The following is a 16068-nucleotide window of genomic DNA, read 5'->3' as shown; positions in this document are numbered from 1 at the left end:
AGAGCAAGGGATTTGGGGTCAGAATAGAAGAAAATAAAATTCTGGTTGAACAACTTTTTCAGATGCATGAACTTGGATACAATCCCTTGACCTTTCTGAACTTCATTTTCTCTACCATTTTAATAATGATAGCAATACCTACACTTAGGGGTTGTTGAGAGGAATAAATAAGATTAAATACTGCAATTGCTACAGAGAGAGCTCTCAATGGAGACTGCTGTTATTCTCACCTTGATTCAGGAAAGGGGTCCTTATTATTAGTCTTAGTGTCCTTTCATCCCTCAGCAGAACTCACTGCTCATGAGGTCAATGATATTAGTTAAGTGTTTGAGAAATCACTGTATACAAGAGTAAGTAAGTGAGCAAAGAGCAGTGTCTACTCAGACCTGATCATGGGGGTTTGTATACTAGCCACACTCCCACTTCTGCTTCTTTGTTTTCTGGGGGCAAATGGCACATGGTGTGGGATCTCCTTGGAGAGGGAATCTTGTCCTCCTCCCCCATTTCCTCCCACGTGCCCTCAAATTGCACATCCTCCAATGTGCTGATTCTGCTTCCCCACATGCAGATTCACCAGGTCATGCTGTCCTGTTACTATTCTGTTCTGGAAATGAATGAGGTTTCGGTAGGGGCTTGGGAAACTGACGTTCTTTTCTTACAGAACGAATTTGAAACTTCCACTGGAGAAAGCAGTTATAAAGATCCAGCAAACTGTGTGCTTCCAGCTTTGGTTTTCAAGCTGGAACTCCATGAAGTTCTGTGGAATACCATATTTCGTGATTATAAGCCTTGGAAATTCTTACTCTCAATGAAGAAGGTGTCTGCAGCCCTGACAATGCACAAAACTTGTATCAGCAAATGCAACATTTAATTCACAGGCCCCTCAGCTCCTTTGTGTCACTGTTGTCACGCCACTTTGTGATTCCCTATTAAACTTGGCATCTGGCTTTTTGTCTTTTATTAGGTATTAATTTATTTTGGACAGTTTTCAGGGGTAATCAACCAAAAGCCATGTTTGTATGGCTGTGGAATAACATGTCTCTCCTCAGTATATCGCCCGCAGTATGTCGTTTAGAGTAAAATGCTTCATTAAACTGGATATTGGTGTTAGACTCATGTCACAAGTTATTCCATGTTGCAGTGCTCTCAAGAGAGCAGTGTAAAATCAGACTGAGGCTAAAATAAAAATGGGTCAGTTTTAGCAATAAGTAAAATTCAAATGTATAGCATGCTGTTCCTTTTTTAAAAAAAATTATTTATTTTAATTAGTTTTAGTTGTGTTGGGTCTTCGTTGCTATGCGCGGGCTTTCTCTAGTTGCGGCCAGCAGGGGGCTACTCTTCTTTGCGGTGCGCGGGCTTCTTATTGCAGTGGCTTGTCTTGTTGCAGAGCATGGGCTCTGGGCGTGCGGGCTTCAGTAGTTGTGGCACATGGGCTCAGTAATTGTGGTGCATGGGCTTAGTTGCTCCGCGGCATGTGGGATCTTCTCGGACCAGGGATCGAACCTGTGTCCCCTGCATTGGCAGGTGGATTCTTAACCATTTCACCACCAGGGAAGTCCCGGCATGCTGTTCCTTAGATGATGTTTTCTCTCTCTAGTCATTGTTTGATAACAAACATTTCTTTCTTTGATTTAGGGCCCCCCTGAAAAGCAGAAGAGGAAATATAACACTAAATACTTGACTGCTTCTCCCCCGCCCCCGTTCTCCCCTAGGTATGACTTAATTAAGCCCAAGTCGTCTTCCCTGGCACCTAGGTGTCTCCCCATCCTCACAGGCCCCACTGGGTTCAGGCTACCATTTTCTCACCTGGGTAATTAATGCTGACCTTGTAACGTAAGTTTGGAAGTGTTCCTTCCTCTTCAGTTTTTTTGGGAAGAGTTTAAGAAGGATAGGCATTCATTCTTCTTTCCATGTTTGTTATAATTCACCAGTGAAGCTATTTGGTCCTGTGCTTTTCTTTTTTGGGAGACTTCTGATTACTAATTCAATCTCCTTAATCATTGTTTTTTTTCAGATTTTCTATTTATTCATGATTCAGTCTTGGTAGGTTAGATGTTTCTAGGCATTTATCCATTTCTTCTAGGTTATCCAATTTATTGGCATATAATTGTTCATTATTGTTTAAAATATTTGGGTGCTCATATGTTGGGTGCATATAAATTTATGATTGTTATATTTTCTTGATGAATTGACCCCTTTATCATCATATAATGGAGCACTTTATTTCTTGTTACAGTTTTTGAGTTAAAGTCTGTTTTGTCTGATAATAGGTGTAGCTACTTCTGCTCTCTTTTGGTTTCCACTTGTATGGAATATCTTTTTTCCATCTCTTCATTTTGAGCCTGTATGCTTCCATGAAGCTGAAATGAGTCTCTTGTAGGCAGGATATAGCTAGGTCTTTTTAAAATAATCCATTCTATGCCTTTTGATTAGAGGATTTAATTTATAAAGTAATTATTGATAGATAAGGAATTACTAATGGCATCTTATTAATTGTTTTCTGGGTCTCTTGTGGTTCCCATGTTTCCTTTTTTTCTCTTTCTGTCTTCCTTTGTGAATTGATGATTTTCCATAGCGGTACCCTTTGATTCTCTTCTCTTTATGTTTTGTGTATTTACTCTAGGTTTTTGCTTTGTAGGTATCCTGAAGCCTATATAACACATCTTATAGATATAGCTGTATGTTTTATGCTGGCAAACTTAACTTTGATTGCATACAATACTTCTACTCTTACCCCCTCTTTTATGTTTTTGATGTCACAATTTAGCTCTTTTTATATTCTGTATTCATTAACAAATTACTGCAGCAATAGTTTTTTTTTTTTTTCTTGCGGTACGCGGGCCTCTCACTGTTGTGGCCTCTCCCATTGCAGAGCACAGGCTCCGGATGTGCAGGCTCAGTGGCCATGGCTCATGGGCCCAGCCACTCCACGGCATGTGGGATCTTCCCGGACTGGGGCACGAACCCGTGTCCCCTGCATCGGCAGGCAGACTCGCAATCACTGCGCCACCAGGGAAGCCCAGCAATAGTTTTTTTAAACACTTTTATTCTTTAACCTGTATTAAGGCAATTTCTTTAATCAGTTTATCATAAATTTATCATATGCTCAACTATTCCACTCCTAGGAATCTACATAAAAGAAATGAAAATATGTTTATATACAGACTTGTTCATGAATGTTTATAGAACCATTATTCACAATAACCCGATACTGAATAATCCAGAAGTCTACCAAATGGTGAATGGATAAATAAAATGTGATATTTGTAAAGAATGGAGTGCGATTCACCAATCAAAAAGGAATGGGTTAGTGATACATGCTACAACATAAATGAACCTCAAAATATTTTGTCAAGAGAAAGAATCCAGACACAAAATACCACATATTCTATGGCTTTATTTATCTGAAATGTCCAGAAAACGAAAGTCTATACAGATGGATAGTGGTTGCCTGGGGCAGCAGGTGGGAATTGAGAGTGATTGCAGATGGGCATGAGGAGTCTTTTGGGGTGACGGAAATGCTCTAAAATTGGATTGTAATGACAGTTGCACAATTCTGTAAATTTTCTAAACCTCATTGAATTGTATGCCAAAAAGGGTGAATTTAATGGTCTATAAGTTATACCTCAGTAAAGCTGTCAAAAATAAGAAGAAAAATAGAGTAATTAAAACATTTCTCCAGTTTTTTAATAGAAAAGTATAAGGAAATACACCATTAATGACAATTTGTAAAAATAAAACAAAATGAAACATCTTACCAGGAGAAAACTCTTTTGTCGTTTTGGCCTTCCACTCCTTCCTTCTTGGAATTGATGCAGGCTTGATGCCTGGAGGTGTTGCACCTATTTTGCATTCATGGGAATAAAAGCCACATACCACGGACAAAGTAGCAGGAAGATAGAAGGACACTGGGTGCTTGGTGACATCTTTGAGTTACCGCAGTCCAGAATTGTCTTCCTCTAGACTTCTGTATCTTGAGGATAAGAAACTTCTGTTTATGTCAATATTAGTTGGATTTCTATCATTTGTAGAAGGAAAAATTGTTATACCTTCAAACGCTTTTTACTGCTTTTAAGTAAATCTATAACTCATTAACTAGACCTTAATGAGCTGACCTTTGCCGGTATCTCCATGAGGTTTAAGGCCACTGAGCCACTGGTAGAAATAGTTCTCTCTCCCTCAGTCTGCATCTCTCTCATTCTTCTGGTGGTGTCCTGCTCCACTAAGAACTGAGCCAGTCTGGTCCTCAGGCTTGACCCACTTCCATGAAGTGCTCACCAAGAATAACAGTCATCCTGTGGAGGACTTAAGTATCTAGTCTTCCATGGCCTCTAGCCGTCAGGTCAGCACAGCTCACCTGGATTCTTTCTTATTCCAAACCCTAGAATATTGTGTGTATGTGTGTGTGGTTTTTTTTGGAGGGGGTGGACGAGGGAGTGTTCTACTAGCCCCTGCTTAGCTCTAATTTCCTATTTCGAAGGACGTAAGGAAATTCCAGATGTTCTCCTGTGTGGGCACCCATGAAAAAGTCAAGGTTGTCACCTAGCACCCACCTTGCCCACAGACACCCCTCCTAGCCATCCCTGCTGTGTTGATCCCATGCACTGGTTTTATGAAGGACATCAGCAAGGCAGTCCAGTCACCGTGTTTCAGAAAGGACAGGTGAGGCACAGGTCTCTCGGTCTGGTATCCCTCAAATCCATCTAGAAGGCTTCATCATCACCTTTCCCTTCTACCACCTCTAGGACTTGGGGAAAGATGGACCAACATCTAAACTTTCTCCTCTCTCGTTATAGTCCTCAGTTCAGATAGTTGGGGGCACAGACCCATTTTGTCCGATAACACATCTGTGACATTCATTTTAGTCTTGCAGTTGCACTGGTTTTTAAATATTTAAAGATAAAGCATTGGGTGTATTGCTATCTTGTCTAATTTGAGAACCTTTTATTCCTGGGGGAAATAAGAAAGAGTTGGTAAGATCACTCCTAAAGGGAATAAAGAATACAAGATACAGGAGCTAATTCTTCACAATATTATTCTGTCACACTTGGAGTCTGGTTCACACTCTTGCTTTTCTGTGTCCTGCTTTAATGGAACTCTTGTAAAGTCCCATCCTGGCAACCGGCATTGACAAGAGCTCTATTCTGCCCTCCCAAATAGCATATTCCATTCCTACCTATTCTCAGTGATAAATCTAGTTTGATTTTGCCATGTCTCTGTTCAAATTTGGACTCGTTTTGGATCATCTCCTTCTTGGAGCTGCACTTTTGTTTATTCCAGAAACCCCATGAGCCCCTGTTTGTCCCTGCTCTTCCCCCCAGCAGCCATGCAGCTGGTGCAACTGGGAAATCTGTACCATCCTCCTGCTGAGAGATAATTACAGCAATGAAAGCCTAGACTGGTATTTCAAAGGAGTAGTATTCCAACATCCTTGTTAAAACGGGTTCAATTTGCCATATGATTTGAGTGGTAAACACTTTTCCCAATATTGTGAATTTCAAAACATTCTATCAGTGCTACAGAAATCTGAAAAATGTATAATGTATTTGGCCAGGGTACAAACACCCGGAAAAGTTCTGGTTTACTGTATAAATATCATAGAATGATTCAGCTGGCTTAGGAAGAGGATTTGGTAATTTGAGCTGAGGAATAAGAAATACTCTTTCATCAGGTCTGTTAAAAAAACAAACATAATGGGATAAAAATTGGAAAGAAAAACAGTAACAGGCAAACCATGGTAATTTCTTTCAAATGACTTAAAGGCAATCAAGATCAAATAGGAGTCTTTTGTTCTGACATAATTCAGTCCACCAAAGGTTGAATATTTTTAGATTACATGTAAAACATTCATGGACTACATTTCCCATCAACTGACCCCTTTCTCCTCCCCGTGATCACAAATTTAATGGAGAAAAAAAAAAAAAAAACTTAGCTAACAGAATGAGAGTCACCCTGCACTCTGATGATCTCCAGCTAATTATGGTCCCAAAGAGCCAATGAGTTCCTCAAAAGCATCAAACTTACGAGCCATGGTAACGGGAAAGGGAGAACTAAGCAAAGTTTTTTTTTCCCCTATTGATTTTATACTAACCAGACCAATAGAAACCCTAGTAAAAGTAATTTTGTATGAGAGAAGAAGAGGATTTTCTTTTAAATAGCTTCATATATTTCTAAAACTTATTAAGGTAAGTGATAAACTGGAATCCACTTTCTCTGCCATAACTTGCTGAGGGTGTTAGCAGGCCACTAATAACAGCATCTAAAAATTTCAGAGTTTAGGAAGATTGATCAAATTATTTCATATTGCCTGAAAAAATTTATCTGTGTACTTTTTTCTTTACTTGAGCTAATGTTTAGACTTGGGGTTTACTTGACCAGACTGTTCTTCAGCAGGAAGCTTCCCATCCCTCTTTCCTGAACACAGCTGTGTCAGTCAACTATCATCATAGTATGTAACAACAACAACAACAAAATCACAAGGTCTCAGAGGCACACATGACTAAGCATCTGTTTGGCTCATGATTCGGTGGATAGTCTGGGGGTCGGCTGATCAAGACTGGGCTTGGCTATGTGTTGAGCCCGACATCTCTCGTCCTCTTCTGGGGATGAGCAGACTAGTTTGATCGAATTCTTCTCATAGCAGTGGCATAATTGCAAGACAATGTGAGTGAAAACACTGAAGGCCTCTTAAACCTAGGCTTGTAACTGGCACTCTGCCTTATTCTGTTAGCCAAAGTATTACGTAGCTAAACCCAATGTCAAGAGATAGGAAAATGTATTTTACTTCTTTAATGTGAAAAATGACTACATCACATGGGAAAAGGCAAGAATACAAGAAAAGGTGAAAACGATGGGGTGTATTGCACCATCAAACACACAGCTGTTGTGTCATTCAAGTACCAAAGAGGAAGGAAGGAGACTTGATAAATATCAAGGACATAAAATGGAGAAAAATTGATTGATTGATTGATTGATTGATCTATTCATTTACTGTGCTAATTATTGCTTCATAACAATTTACCCCAAAACTTAACAGCTTAAAAAGTACATATTTATAATCTCCCAGTTTCTATAGGTCAGGAACCACATTTTGCTGAGTCCCCTGGCTCTGACTGTCTTCCAAGGCTACAGTCACACAAGGCTGGACTGGGGAGAATCTAATTCCAAGCTCACTCACATGGTTGTTGGTAGGACTTCATTCCTGGGGTCCATTAAACTGAGGCTTTAGTTCCTCATGAGTTGTTGGCTGTTGGTCTCTTGCAGTTCCTTGCCATGTGGCTCTATCCATAGAACATCTTACAGAATGGTAGCAAGCAAGCAAGAAGGCAAGAGTGAATTCCAGCAAGAGAGTAAGAAAAGTAATGTGGAAGTCACAGTCTTCTGTAGCCTAACCATGGAATGGCAGACTACACTGTATTCCATTTGGTAGGAGTAAGTCATTAGGTCCAGCCCATGCCTAAGGGGAGGGGATTATACAAAAGGCATGAAGACCAAGAGGGCAGAGATCATTGGGAACCATTTCAAAAGCCACTTAATTCATTGAATCGTTCTTCATTTTATGGAGCCTCTGCTATGTGCAGAATCTTGGGCTTGGAATGTGTGTATTTCAGAGATGAAGAAATTACAAACCCTGACTTTGAACAAACAGTCCTAGTAGATTCAGTGACATAATTCTAAAAAAATCTGTTCAGGCCCTAATGCTACATGCCTGAATTACCACGCCATAGTAGCATTTTCAAATTTTTATTCTATTTAGAATCCTTCATTGTCCTTACAACATTCAGGATAAAATTCAAGTTCTTTAGCATTTATCTGTAACTTATCTATTTATCTAGCATTTAGTTACAGATTTTTTCCATCTCTGTTCCCTAGCTTACCTATTCTATGAGCTGTTAATAGGATTTCATATTAAGTTTGGTAAATCTATTCAGAGTCTAGTCAGACTCGATACCATAGAGTTTCTTAGAACTTTCAGTATGCTAAAATGTGAATGTAATCTGCTAACTTCCCCCAACATATTACATATTTAACCATCGAATCCTTTTGCCATGGAGCAAATCAGGGGATTCGATTCTGATGAATATCCTTTGGGAAAGTACTTTCAATTCAACTTTTGTGACTTTACCTCTTCTGTCCTCTGATCCACCTTCTCTGAAATCGCCATGCTGTTACTGTTTTTCCAGGTGTCCTGACATTCTGATCTCTTCGCCTAGAATGTTCTTTTCCCTCCCATCATCTGCTTGGTTTGAACTAGAACCTTAAAAACTAAGCTCAAAAATCACCTCTTCCAAAAATCCTACCCTGATTTCCCCTTCCCTGTGCTTTAACAGTAACCCCTGTCCTATGCTTATTATATGATGCTCTTAATTGTTTGATTCTTTTCTTACCAGCTGCATTTTCCTGAATTGTAATCTCCTTGAGGAAAGGCCTATGCTAGCTCAAGTTCAGAGCCCTGGTGCATACAAAGTGTCAGACATGTACCAGCTAGTAAAGAAAACAATGCTTTTGAACGCTAGAACAAATGAATAATACCTGGTTCTCTTCTACCTGCAGTTGGTGTTCCTTCTGCATCCCCAGGCTTGCTAGCAGTTAGGCTGAGGACACGTGAATTGTTCAGGCCAAAGGGCTATGGAGGTTGTAGGTTGAGATCATGGAACCACCATTGTGAGCATACTGGGTTCCTATGTCACTGCATGGTATAGAGCTGCCTTATATAAACATTAGATGAATGAGATAGACATGAAAGGAGCCTTTGTTGCATTAAGTCAGTCACTAAGATTTCAGAGTTTAGCCTATCTTGACTAAGGTATTACACCAAGGCTAGCAGAAGTTTGATGCAGGCAGGAGTGTGTGACATGAAGACTTAAAAAAAAAAAAAAAAATTCAAGAGACCCAGATAAGTGCTAAGAGGTTGCTTTGGAGTTGCCTGAATTCTGCCTAATTTTGGTCACTGAGAAGCTGCTGTATGCATCTTTTTAGTAAAGATGGCTGACGAAAACTTACAGACGTGCTAGCAATTACTACTAGATTTTAAATAGAACTGCCTAATTTGAGTTATTTTATGCAGAAAAAAATGAAGTATGGAAAAGATGACAGAATATCCAAGAAATATACCATGGTTTTATGAAAAAGAAGTATCTGATGTAGAGAATGAAAGCCTTGCTGCTTGTACTGAACAAATTCAGTGGTGAATTACTCAACTTAGCAGTGTTTTGCCTAGACAGCCTAAACTTGAATCTCCAAGAAATTCCTCTTGGATTGATTTGATTATAGCTTGGGTGCCAAGCCTATAATTCTAAAAAGGAGGAAACTTCTTGCTTCATTTATGGAGAAGTTGGGAATTTTTTCCCAGCTTTATTGAGATATGATTGACATATAACATTGTGTAAATTTAAGGTGTACAATGTAATGATTTGCCATCTGTATATATTACAAAATGATTATCACAGAAAGGTCAGTTAAAATATCTATCACTTCACGTAGTTACAAAGTGTTTTTTGTGGTGAGAACTTTTAGAATCTACTCTCTTAGCAGATTTCAAATATACAATGTAATATTGCTAACTGTAGCCACCATGCTGTACATTACATCCCCAAAGCTCATTCATCTTATAACTGGAGGCTTGTACCCTTTGACCACCTTCACCTATTTTCCCAGCTCCCCATCACCAGCCCCTGACAACCACCAATGTGTTCTCTGTTGCTCTGAGTCTGAGTTTTTTAGATTCCACATATAAGTGAGGTCACACAGTATTTGTCTTTCTCTGTCTTAGCATAACACCCTCCAGTCTCAACCATGTTGTCGGAACTGCAGGATTTTGAGAAGTTGGGAATTTAGGGCTTTGTTTCATAAGGAAAGTGACTGAGCAGAAATCCCAAGGACTTTGTTTTTTCAGTCTCGATTATTCGTTTCAAGTAGCAGAAACTGCCTGTGAGCTGAAAAGGATTTATTGGAAGGAAACTGTGCAGCCCACAGAATCAGTGGGAAGGCTGTAGAATCAGGCTCCAGGATGACTGGGAGACTGGGGGAACAGTTTATAAGGATGCCTTGTCACCGTGTGCTGCTGCAAATCCAGATCCAGAAAGAGCGATTATTCCAGTGAGGAAAAATCAAAGTCCTCACCCTAATAGAAGGGGCCTAAAGCAATCAGCCTGTTACAAGCTAGCTAGCTGGTTGCTTTGCCCCCGTCCAAGGCAATGGTGTTATATCCCTGAGCTTAGGGTTGGTTCCTGCTGCTGCTGGCAGTTGGAGCACTCATCAGAGAAAGTGACCAGTTGGTCTTCATGGGGTTATTTCTCTGTCCCTGTTGTCATAGTCTTTTAGTTCATGAGTTCACTGGCTGAAGATACAGGCTGATGGACATACACTAGATGTATGACATATATCTAGGTCTGATTATTAAGAGTTTCCTCCGTGGTGGGACTCTCTGCTGAGGAGTCACATGGGACATAAATATCTTCCTACCCTGGGTCCACTTTGAGAAGTCTCCACACATACTTCCTCTTCAAGCCTTCTTGTACCATGTCTCTGTCCATGATGCAGCTAAACTGTCAGCCACTCCCCATCAGTTGGTCCTTTTTTAAAGTATAATTTTTATTGGAGTATAGTTGATTTACAATGTTGTGTAAGTTTCTGCTGTATAGTGAAGTGAATCAGTTATACATATACATATATCCATTCTTTTTCAGATTCTTTTCCATATAGCAAATACACAATATTGACTAGAGTTGCCTGTGCTATACAGTAGGTCCTTGCTGGTTATCTGTTTTCTATGTAGTAGTGTGTGTATATCAATCACAATCTCCCAGTTTATCACTTCCCCCCACATTTCTGCTTTGGTAAACCCAAGTTTGATTTCGAGATCTGTGAGTCTGTTTCTGTTTTGTAAAAAAGTTCATTTGTGTCATTTTTTTTATTAGAGTCCCCCATCATTGGTCTTGAACCATATCTTAAGCAGTCTTTCCAGTAAAAGTGAACAATGATATGTACTGCTTGTGGTAGATTATACTATTTTCCCTAGCTATTCACACCCTCTTCCTATTAAAGGATTATATAGCCTACTCATTGTCAGCGACTAAGTTACTCCTGTAAAGATAGGTTAAGCTTTGCCATATGACATATTTTGACCAATGGAATGTGACCAGACACAACACCTAGTATGTTCAGATAAGCCATCAGGATGCCGTTGTGAGCTTTGCCATGGTCTCTTTTCCTCTGACACAAGAATGCAAAGCCATAGATGGGGGCTGTGCTTTCATTTTGGTTATAAGACTGAGGAAACATGCAGAGCAAAGCTACATGCTCTGTTCACCCAGAGCCAACATTCCAGAGAGTGAGAAACAATCTTTATTGTAAGCACTCATGTTTAGCGGTTGTTACCACAACTTACTGAGAGAAAGAAAACTGTCCTGTTCAGTCTTCTACCCACGGGGAGAACCTCCCTCCGCCACCTTTCATGGTCACCCACAAGGAGGGTGATAAGTTTCTCCACAGTCTGCTTTTAGCTGCCAACATCACTGTGGTGAAGAACTGTCAAGTTCTTCACTGTGGTGAAGAACAAGTCAAGCTTACATCTTTCCCTCCTCAGAGGAAACTCCTGGAGGCCGTCAGCGAGGGTTGAGGAAGAAGTGGCAGGACGAGGCCCGAGTGAGTCCTCAGCGAGTGCAAACTGCTCCCGCAGTCAGGTCAGTGCCTGTAAGATCTGTCTCAGTTGGTTCTCTCTCTCTCTCTCTCTCTCTCTCTCTCTCTCTCTCTGTCTCTCTTAATATTTATAAAGATAAATGTGTCTATATTTGATTTCTGTCAGTATATCAGTGTATATCAATCATTTGATTACGGTTTGTTGAATATGCCTGAGTTTATGGCGATGCCACTGATTAGACAACACTTAATGTGTAATGTTACAGGGAGAAGTTACATGGTCAATGGGTGTCCCATGGTGAGGTACTGAATCTTCACTGGGCCCAAGAGCAAACCAAGAGATGTTTTTCAAAAGTACAATAGCTTGAAAAGGGCGTGTTTGTCCCCCAGCCCTAGAGGTTGCCACTCGAATGTTACAGAAGTCCCCACAGAGTAATAATCTGTCACAGGCCCATCAAGTCCCATTGCATCTGCTAGATCATAAGAGTCAAGGTTTAGGGCTGCCTGCAACATGGTGTGGACCAGCTGGAGAACCTCCACTTGCCCTTAGCCTCACTTAAGTTGACAGCCATTGGAGTCAACAGGAAATGGGTTTGGTAAGTGCACGAAAATGTGGTGGATGCGCCTCTAAAATCCCAAGAGGGCCACTAAACATTGTGACTTTTTCTTCAAGGGGCAGCAGGTTTCTGCCACTCGGAGGGAATGTCTTGTTCTGCCCCAGAGACTAGTTCCCAGAACCTTCCCTGGAGAGCCAGCCCCTGCCTGTCCATGAAATTTCCTGTCCTCAGTCTCGAATGCGTGTGTCTAAGGAATCTGGGACACTTACTACTTTCTGTTCTCCAGGCCCCCATAGAGTGAACCAGAGGCTTACCATGTTTTTAAAATAATTTTCAGTGAAATTTTTGGCAGATGTTTTGCTATTATCCAATGGCTCTGATGGTTATAAAATACTGTTTAGGAGGTGTAGGCTTCACTTGTAATTTTCTTTAAGCCATGTATGATTTCTCGTAGGCATGAAATAAGAAAAATGAAAGAGAGGTGTTCAGTGTGCAGCTTGACTAAGAAGTCAGGAAGAAGACAGGTAAGTTATGTGTGGCTCTGACAGGATTAGTAGCTTTTCTAAAGAAGCAGTCTTGGGTATATGTGCTTATGGCTTGGGCTGTCAACACACAAAATCCAAGTAGACTATTTAATCTGTGACTGTGATCTCAATATTTAGGGGGGTCTTGGAACCCTATACAAATCTAATTAAATCTGTAAACCCCCTACCCAGAAATTTTACAAACTTAAAACTCTTTAAACAAATATAAGGATTTAATCAATTTGCTGAAGGTCTTCATAGAGGTCTGAGGATCCAAATTAGAATCCATGTTCCATGAGGCTGACAGAGGTACCTATTTGAATGGGAAAGGCTGTGGGTGGCTTTATAAAGCTTGGCTTAGGAGGCTAGAAATCATTCATTCTCTTGATGATTAAGGCTGCTTATTTCTCTCAATGGTATTACTTTTTATCACTGTCAACATTTTGCCCATGGGTCCTTCTTTCTTCCCTTAAATTTGATTATTGTAATTCTTCATTATGTACACACTCTTCGGGAACAAAATACCTTAGGTTAATTCTTTAAATGAAGCCAGATACTTTTTATTTAGAACCTGACAGATAAAAAACTTCAGTTCAATTATGGAAAAATAAAATATTTATTTCCCTTTTGGCTAGTTAATATTGAGTACACAAAGTCATTGTGATTTCTGGAAGCCAAGCTGGGTGGTATGATACCAATATTGCTCACAAAAGTTTTGAGAAAATTTGGTATGGCTAAAACTGGGTTGGAATTCATCCTAAAGGGACAAAGTGAACAATTTTTCTCTTCTTTTGCCAGTAGTCACATATAAAATCCCTGGAAAATAGCAATATTTTAACATTTCATTTATTAGTGGGGATAGGCTGGTTATTCAGATAATTTAATTTCAATAAATATTGACTGAAAACTTATTATGAGGTTTATGGTTCAGGTAAGTTCATCAGAATCTTGATGAAAGGCAAAATTGACTTTTCAACAACACAAGGAAGTTGTGGTCACATAAGCAGCAAAGTGAAATGTATCAGGGTTTGAGCAATTAGGGCATGAGGGAGGGAGGAGGAAGGACAGAAAACTTGGTTGACCTTGTCACTAGGAGCTTTGCTCTTGAAGTGGCGCAGAGATTATTATGTTGCAATCTCAGGAAAGAAAATTTTGCCGTAGTTTGCTACCTAGCTATGCTGTGAACAACTGAGTAATAGTAATGGAAATATTGTCTGTTGGTTTTCATCACTGAGAGTTAACCTATAGACTAAGTGCAAAAATATAAATTTTCAGGACAGAATATAAATATTGTCAACCTTGACAATGGAAAAGTCAAAATATTCCTAATTGTAGCTGAGAAAAAGAAAGAGGGAGAAAATGTGGAAGGAAGATAGGGTTGCTAAGATCCATATCTTACAAATGTAGGGAGTAAAGAGATTCTATCTCTAGTTGGTGGAAAAAGAACTATATATATTAATGAGCTAAACTTATAAAGGTAACCCAGTAAAAAAACAAAAAATAATGACATAAGCATCAACTTCTTTGAAGTTTGGGGTCAGGAAATGATATCTAGATTTGATAAATGAAGATTTAGTGGTATCAATGTATTATTTAAAATGTGGAGGCAATCTTTAGAAGAACTCAAAACATAAACTGTTGAACGTAGTTCACTCTGTCGAGTGGGGCAGTAGACTACTGCTTTTTTGGTCATTAATATTTGGGGTATTTAACTTCGTGCATGCTTTAATTTGATGAAAAGGTAGAATATTTTTAAAATAAACTAGTAGTGAGGAGAGATCTGAACTAGGTTGTTATTATTTAAAATATTATTTGTAATCCCTGGAGCAACCACTAAGAAAATAACTTTAAAAATATATCGTAGGGACTTCCCTGGTGACACAGTGGTTAAGGCTTCACGCTCCCAATGCAGGGGTCCCAGGTTCAATTCCTGGTCAGGGAACTAGATACCACATGTATGCTACAACTGAGAGTTTGCATGCCACAACTAAGGAGCCCATGTGCCGCAACTAAGACCAGCACAACCAAATAAATAAATAAATATTAAAAATATGTATTGTAAAAAAACCAAGGGTATTAAAATGGTACACTAGAAAATATCTATTTAACACTAAATGAGACAGTAATAGAGGAAGAGGAACAAAACAACCATAATACATATAGAAAACTAATAACAAAACAGCAGATATGAATTCTATCTTATTAATAATTGCATTAAATATAAATGGATTAAGCACTCCAATCAAAAGACAGAGTGTGACAGAATGGATAAAAAAATGATCCGTTATATTCTGTCTACAAGAGACATGCTTCATATTCAAAGACACAAATAGGTTGAAAGTAGAAGAATAGATAAAGGTATATCATGCAAACAATATGCAAAATAGAGCTAGGGTAGTCATGCTATTATTAGAAAAAAATAGACTTTAAGACAAAAATTGTTACTAGAGAAAAAGAAGCGTATTTTAAAAGATACAAGATCTATCCATCAAGAGAAGATAACAATTATAAACATGTATTCACATAACAACAAAGCCCCAAAATACATGAAACAAAAACTGACACAATTGTAGGAAGAAATAGACAATTTAAAAGTAATAGTTGGAAAATTCAAGATCCCATTTTCAATAATGGATAGAACAACTAGACATAAGATTAACAAGGAAATAGAAGGCTTGAACAATACAATAAACCAACTAGTCCTAATAGAAATGAATAGATCACTGCACTCAACAATAGCAGTATACACATCCTTCTCAAGTGCACATGGGACATTCTCTAGGATAGACCATATGTTGGATCATAAAAAATAATGACTCAATAAATCTAAAGAGGTTGAAGTCATGTAGTGTATGTTCTTTGAACACAATGGAATAAAATTATAACTCAGTAACAGAAGGAAGTTTGGGAAATTCACAAATATGTGGAAGTCAAACACACACTCCTAAACAACCAATGGATCAAAGAAGAAATCAAAAGGAAATTAGAAAATAAGATGAGTGCAAGTGAAAACACAAAATACCAGAAGTTTTGGAATAGAGCTTAGCAATGGTGCTTAGAGAGAAATTTATAGCTGTAAATGTTTATATTAAATAAAGAAGAAAGATCTCAAATCAGTAATCTGATCTTTTACCTTAGGAAACTAGAAAAAGAAGAACAAACTAAACCCAAAGTAAGCAGTAGAAAGGAAATAATACAGATTAGAGAGAAAATAAATGAAATAGGTAATAGAAATACAATGGAGAAAACCAAAAGTTGATCCTTTGAAAAGATCAACACAATTGTCAAAACTTTAGCTAGACTGACAAAGAAAAAAGAGAGAAGATTCAAATTAGTAAAGTCAGGAG

The sequence above is a fragment of the Pseudorca crassidens genome, chromosome 5 (assembly GCF_039906515.1).
Source record: "Pseudorca crassidens isolate mPseCra1 chromosome 5, mPseCra1.hap1, whole genome shotgun sequence".
NCBI lineage: Eukaryota > Metazoa > Chordata > Mammalia > Artiodactyla > Delphinidae > Pseudorca > Pseudorca crassidens.
This window is presented reverse-complemented; position numbering follows the sequence as displayed.